This window comes from Pinus tabuliformis, chromosome 2_1 (genome assembly GCF_031772625.1).
Source record: "Pinus tabuliformis cultivar Carrire ecotype Pingquan chromosome 2_1, CPIR1, whole genome shotgun sequence".
NCBI lineage: Eukaryota > Viridiplantae > Streptophyta > Pinopsida > Pinales > Pinaceae > Pinus > Pinus tabuliformis.
In genome coordinates, this window is record NC_142299.1 from 778413238 (window position 1) to 778420640 (window position 7403).

Below are 7403 nucleotides of genomic sequence, written 5' to 3' on the forward strand. Positions count from 1 at the left end.
AGTTTCACATAAGGAAAAGCACATATGGGATGGAAAAGTAAGGGTAAATAATACCAAGGGTCCATACTATGGTATTAGCCCACAATATTGAGCAGAATAAAGGTTACATGATCCTGTCTAAGAATACCATAGGTTCTAAGTGTTTTTTTGGTGCATGGTATTGACAAAGGATCTAAGTATATAAGGAGAAGAAGATCAAAGGGATAAGTATGCAAGTGAAAGGGTTTTTCATGAATACTTCTATCTGAAGTATATTTTGTGTTGTAAGGGCTATGGTTATGATATAGATCAGAAACATCTTGTGCACCCTTGGATACAATGTTGGATGAGGATCATGAGACCTAAAGTGACTTATCATTGTATGATCTAATAATGGATAGTCTAGATATGATTGGTAATGCATGTTTTATCCTTTATATGCTATGATCTGTGTATATATGAAGTCTTGAAAAGATGAGAAGTTATAAGTCATTATTTGCAGATCTGTACTTAGGTTCACCTCGGTGAAGACGTGTATACACATGAATTTGGCACTTTCAAGTAGCGTATGCATAGGACGGGCTTGTTGTTCAGAAATGACTGATTTATTTGATCAGTTTTATTGTTTTACTGTTGTTTTCCAATGATGTCTTCATTAGATCTGAAGTAAAACTGATTGTATAAGGAGATTGAGTCTAGCTGATTGATTGATTGAGTAAGAAGGGTGATATTTGCTGCTATATGTTTAGAACTCTGTAATATGACGGTAAATATTCAGAATGTCTTTGGTTAATAAAGTTTTTGGTTCAAAAGTTTTATAATTTATTATCTTTAGAGGTATACGCAGGTTGGGTTATAGAAAGTAGCGTACACACATAGGTTGCAGTTGGTTCTAGTTGTTGATGCAGTGTTCTGGTTTTAGCTCTGTGTTCCAGTGACAGTGATCTAAGTATTCAGATTGATTGATTGTGTTTTGCTTCAGAGTTGATGGGTTTCAGTGATTGGTTGATGTCGTTGTATTTGATGGTCATATTGCAATGGTGATTGAGTTTGAGCTTTAATGTTACTGATGGGTCCAGTATGAAATTTTGATGAAACGTGGCCTATATATTGTGTTGATGTATACTAGGATTATCCAGTCTGAAAATTTATGAAACGTGGTCCCTAGAGAAATAGTGAAGGTGGTATCCTATTGTAGTTCGTATCCTACTATAGGCTGGTGCCTACGTACTGGTAAACATGTCAAATAGTAAAAGAGCTAGGGGGTTGGAGCTCCCTTCCGTTAGAAGCTGGAAAATGAGTGCAGGTTGTAGCCTTCAACAGGTAGATGCCTACGTACTAGAAAAAGTCTGCACCAGTACAAAACTCGTAAACAAATTTTATAATAAGAAGATTGAAGACTGAGACGACAACAGCGGTGGTTTTTTCCCACCTGAAAAATCCCAGTGTTCATGTGTGTTGCTTATGTGTTTTGATTTAATCTGTTCTTATTGCATTTGTTTATTGCTTAGAAAATGCATCACACTCTGATTTAAGTTCAATAGACAATGAATTAGTTGTTTTACAAGTTTATTATCTACATGTTGGTTTCATTCATTATAGTTGCGGAAATACGTTGTTTGGTTTCTGTAAAATTGTGTATATAGTGTGAAAAGGAAAATAATTATTATAAAATTTTAAATATTGATCCCCCCCCTCTCAGTATTTTCCAAACAATATCTTCCTTCATGCTTCTCAATGTATCGGCCAAATCAGAAGTATGCCCCACACCACACTTCTCATCTGATGCATAGGGAGATTCTACGTAGTATACCACCTTGCTAGCCATTTGATATTTCTCTTCTTACAATGCATAATATCTCAGATAAACCAAATCACAACAAACCAACGTACCTTAGTTTAGCTCAGGGAGGATACCTTGTCTGCAAGATCACCAATCAACATGATACATGTATAACATAATCAAAAAAACATATAGACATACGCAAGTAAATGTATCAATACATAAACATCACTCTAACTAGGGTTTAGTCATTAATGCAAGGCCATATTAACAATGCATGATATGACCTCATGCATGACAACAACCATTACTCCATTTTACACATTGCTACATGCAACCAAGAATATGCATAAGCAATGCCTAGCCAACTACAAATACGCATAACCACATGTAGCCGAACATAAGTGATCAAATATTGTAATCAAACTATAAGGCTGATACATATAATTAAAATATCCAAAATGTAACCTAGCATACAAGGATGTAAGTAGGCAACATAAAATCAACATGTAAGTGACAAATAAACATATACTGTTAGTCACATACTCATGTCAAATATTCTTCACAAAATCAACATCAAATTCTCCATGATAACCATACTACAACCCTAATCCAACATCAAGCAATTGTAGCAAGTATATAAGTGTAAGAGACACACATGAAACTGAATTGCATGCATGACTAACACATTCAACCCATCTAGTTCGAGAGTTGAACCATGCTTTGATACCACTCTATAACACCCTCCTCCCACATCCACCCAAGTAACCATGCTAACCAAGGTAAACATGAGACGAGAGGCTACTATGATCAGATTCGACCTCCTAGGTGACCTTAAGGAAGTGGAATCGATGGAACATCACACACATTCATCCAACATCATCAACAGAACCCTCAGGAGACAAGTCAGCCACTCAGAGAGGTGTCCCTGGGTCCCACTGTTGTTATAGACCTCTTAGGCCATAGTCACTCTCATGCTATGGGCAAGAGGGAAACTAGAGACCTAAACTCACTCGTATAGGCCTACCTTCCAACGACTATGCAACAAAATTTCTAGTTCTATGTCAGCAACCCTAAGAATTAAACCACTTTTTCAGGCCTAGAGCCCAGGCCACTCCCCAGAATGGAATGAAAGCTCAGAATCAAGTAAAGTACAAGGAAATAATGCTTCAAAAGTAAATATTTGATCAAGACTTTAACCAGACCCCTACTAGACATGATAGGCATCTCATCAAACATATTGTCAACATGTAACCTATAGGCGTAAACAACATAATTAAGTGGAGGGATCTCATACTTATCTGAGAATCACCATGGACCATTGTTTCCTCATGTCTTTTGTTGCCTTATCACTTATTAGGTCATAGATACAATATCCATTCAAATACAAATAAAACATGCTGAGATCCAAACATAGTTGGTGCCATAAAATGTATATCTAACCAACATAATAGGAGCAAAAATAAAATAAACATATCAACAGTCAAAATCCATATATACACCAGTACATTTACACATGAAATTCAAGGAAATGAATTTCTCATTAATAAATACAATGAAGCAACCAGAGATGGGACTACCACGTTCCACCTGCCCATAGATTGGTTGAGCCAAGTCTCTCTTAAGTCAATCACCCATGTTCCATATTCCAAGCATGAATGTGGGACTCATAGAACACATAAAAAACACCAATCAATGTGGATGCCACCGGAGTTCTCCACCTACATCGTGAGGAATTTGAGTGTCTCCTAGTCTCTCAGGATTTACTGTTCATCTGTAGTCTGATCCAGGGATCACTAGGCCCTACACCAAGACATACTCTCCAGACTTTACCATGCATTCCATCCCAGAATCACTAGGCCCAACGGAGAGAAAATCCACCTCTTGGATTTACGATATATCCCGCCATTCACTGGCAAGGATTCATAGGCCCACCGAGGCACATAATATGGATTTACCACAACCCACTGTCCAGTTTAGGGGCTACTAAGCCAGTGGATTTGTGCATCCTCAGTCTGGTTCAGGGACCACTACCACCATGTGTTTGTCAATTTGGATATCCACCCCACTCGACTTCGAATCCAATTCAGCCATCCCACACAAACTGAATGAGAGAACCCATCTCATAAAAGCTATCAGGAAATGGAAATGCTAAACTGAAAACACTATCATACCTGGAAAAACCCATGCCATGGTAGAAAAGAAACACATGCAATCCCATGCATGCCAAATCTAGCAAGGCAAATACACATGCAAGTTGATACCTGCAATGAAGCTTGTTTTAGTTGCCTTCTCATGCATTTCCTTACTCGATCTTTTCTTCCTCTTGCCTTCTTTGCCTTTCTTGCTCCCATGCCAAAGTGCTCCAAGAAAACTCTAAGTGTCTAAGAGTATGAGAGAGAGAGAGAGAGAGAGAGAATAATGAAAGAGCTCCAAAGCTAAATTGAAAAAAAGTTACCAACTGATCCTCAGAATCCTTTTTATGAATGAGGCCTATATTTTCTTCATTTTCCATTATTTTCCTTCATTTTCCTCCTCACATGAGACATGTGACCTTTCACCTCCTTTTTCTCCTAATTTCCATTATTTTCATAAATAATTATGCCAAAAATGTCATTTTGCCTTTCCAAATCCTTAGCCATTTCCTTTGCCAATTTATTTAGCCATAAACAACCAAATGCACACCCAATAGGATGTCTCGCCCAACATTTAGCTTGGAATAATTGTTCCATTCATTCGTGGATATTGTTTTTATCTTTTATTTCATAGAATTTTCACCAGGGCTGTTACAATTTGATCCACCAAAAAAAAAAAAAAACCTATGTTGACAAGCCTCTATCAGTCAAGTACATGTCAAAAAAATATTTCCAAAATACATCCAATGCATAGATAAATAGGCATGGGAAGGTAACACCGCAAGGAGGTAGCAAATCAAACATTATTCCTGAAGCAACATACAAAGGAAATGATCTCTCAGAAGATGCTAAAGAACAACCTCACTCATGTCTTGATATACCATGCAGCCATCAAAGGATCAACACATCAGCGAGCAACCTATGACAACAAGCATCAATGATGAATTATGCCACCATGCAACACCTAGAAAACATTCTTTGGCTCCAGCATCACCTGCAAGAACACACTCAGGGTAAGGCTTAGGTATGCAATCCTCTAAAACATTCCTATGAACTTATTTTAGCTTGAAAAGCGTTGTAAGTGTATGAAGGAAAATATTTTTTTTATAGCCAAAAAGAGTAGTAGGGCAACCTCTGCCTTATCTAACAGATAACTTCACCTTTCCACCAACGCACCCACATGTGTGGGAGAGGAACAAGACAAAAGTGAAGAGGACTTGAGAAAGTGGGTTGTAATCATTTAGTAGTGATGGAGGAAAAGCGGTGCAAAGGAGTAAGTGAGGGCCAACTCGGTTAACTCAAAGCACTTTAAGTTTATTTTGCATGCAATGACAAAAAGAGAAAAAAATGAAAAAAAGAAAAGAAAAAATAATGAAAAAATAAATAGAAAAATAAAATAAAATAATAAAAAGGTGGGCCTAGCACCTCTTGGCATGCAAGGAATATCTGCTACAGGATTTGGGTTAGTTTCTATAGGAGAAAACAAATCTGCTACGGGAGGAACATAACTACTACAAGAAGAACAAATTTGCTACAAGAAGGAAAAATTTGTTACAGGAAGGAACAAAGCTGCTACATGAGATGGATAGATTGCTATAGGAAGTTAACAGATGGCTACAAGAGAAAAATATTTCTACTAGTGTGTTGGATAATGATTAATTAATTGCTACAAGGTAAAAAGAAACACAACAGAGCTGCAAAGTATTTGCTATAGACATGGTAAATTCTCCAAGGGTGAAAGGTATCCAAACCACCATTTTGGTCACCACATCATTCCTTTCTTTTGCTTCAGTGTATTGACCATAATTTCTCCCTCTGTAAGAAAAAATAACACTGTGTTAATTGTTTTCAATTCCAGAATTTAATGAGCAAAGATAATTTGGGTTCCTAGTTAAGGGTGTTCATAAGAATTTGATGGATAGTATGATGTGTCATGGCCAAGAATTTGGATCAACATTAAGAGGATTAGAATTTAATGAGAATGAAATTAGTAATGAGGTAATGGATGCCAAGATATCCTTCTTTTACCAAGGATAAGTGTAAGAGGAATATAAAGAAGACAAACCAAAAGCGAGGTTTTTCCCTCACAAAAAGAAACCATTACAATTGAATAATCACTTTAGAAAAAGAAGCAAACTAAACCTACATTAGAAGCTCCATGGGAAACTGAGATAGAGGAATAAATGAAAATAGAAGAGTAGCAAGAAGAGTAGCAGGAGGATCAACACAGGGAAAAACAAATAGAGAATGAAATAGGCCTTCATACATGAATAACCCCAAGGCAAGGACAATGAATAGGTTTCTCAGAGGATAAGCAACAATTTCACTAGGGGGATATGATGAGCCTCCAAAATAAACACAAATTAAGGACCATATAACGTTTCTTAGGCACTTGAAGGCTATATTAAACCTATTCTTCTACACTTAATAACTTTTTTTTATGTTTAATGTGTTCTTAGGAAGGTTTAGAGATAATTGCATACTATGTGCCTAATATTATTTATTTTTGTAGAATATTATGAGAATATTGGGAAGATTATGAAGACTTAGAGGAGAAGATAATCTAGGGACTTTCTCCCTACTATAGGATGACCAATATTGGATAATAAATTGACAAAATCTCATGAAATTATTGAAAAAATTTGGAGCTCTAGTGATTGAGAAAATCTAGCGATGTGTTCCCTTTCATTTATCGCAGATTCCTAGTGTTGGGAACTAGGTCCACTATTTCAGGGATTTTGGAGGGGAAAACTTCCTCCTTTCAAGGAGAATGTTTCCTCATCACTTTGTATAAGTACCAATTCGAATTGGCCTCTAGGGGCTGGTATTTCTTATTCTTCTTGTGGAGAAAACTTGTATTTTTGTAGCTCCACTTTCATTTCTAGCATGGATGTACTTGGATTGATTCAAATAATGAAGTTTGGTGTCATTTTTAACATCTAAATCTTGGTATCCTTCATATGAATCTGATTATCCTTGGGATTGGCCATCCCAAGAGCCTCAGAACCCTTTTGTATAGTTTTATTTTCTTCTTTTGACTTCTTATTCATATGCGTCTCTTCTTCTTATAGTTTTCCTATTTATGCATTCAGTATTGATGCTTCTTTTGTGGTAGGATTGGGTTAAATGATTGAATTAGTTTATTTTGAAGTTTATTTACAGAGTCACAAGCATGATTCATCCTTATAAAAAAATTGAAAAATCATCTTCATCATTGAGCTACTTGGATTGGTTTACTAGTTCACAAATCTAGAATTTCTAGAAGTCCCTTGTAGCAAAATAGTAGTAATTTTCTGATATTTTTTAGAACATGTAAATGAATTTCATTTGAGTTTATTCCAATTGTATTAGGTCATAAAAAATTCAATTTAATAAAAAAAATTACCCCAATGAATTTTCACTTGATTTGGTTATGAATTTGACAGGTTAACTAGCTCACTAGTTCTTGAATTTTCAATTTTTAGAGTAGTAATTTTCTACTATTTTTTAGCACGTGTTAACAAGGG